The sequence below is a fragment of the Triticum dicoccoides genome, unplaced genomic scaffold (assembly GCF_002162155.2).
Source record: "Triticum dicoccoides isolate Atlit2015 ecotype Zavitan unplaced genomic scaffold, WEW_v2.0 scaffold36032, whole genome shotgun sequence".
NCBI lineage: Eukaryota > Viridiplantae > Streptophyta > Magnoliopsida > Poales > Poaceae > Triticum > Triticum dicoccoides.
Window position 1 is genome coordinate 16,090 of NW_021266212.1, and position 356 is coordinate 16,445.

Consider the following 356-nt stretch of genomic DNA (forward strand, 5'->3'; position numbering starts at 1 on the left):
TCCTTGACCTGCCGATGCTCTACGAGGAGGCGGTTGGCATTGCCGATTGTCTCACTAACGAAGAGAAGGTCTGTATGCGCCCGAACAACTCTCTTCCGGTGGAGTACCTCTATAGGGCCATGATGGAGGCGGATAGCGACGATCCGGTGCAAAGGTACCGCTGGAAGGCATACAAATCAAGGTGTGTCGACGATGCGGCTCATGGCGCTGGGCAGGGCGCGGGCCATGCGGCTGGCCAGCACGGGCGAGGGCAGCCAGGGCCACGGCGTTGGTCATGGCGATGTGGCTCTGGACGCATCTTGTCATGCCGCTGTGGCTCTGGATGCGCTGCTCGGTGCCTCGTCAGCCAACCCGTG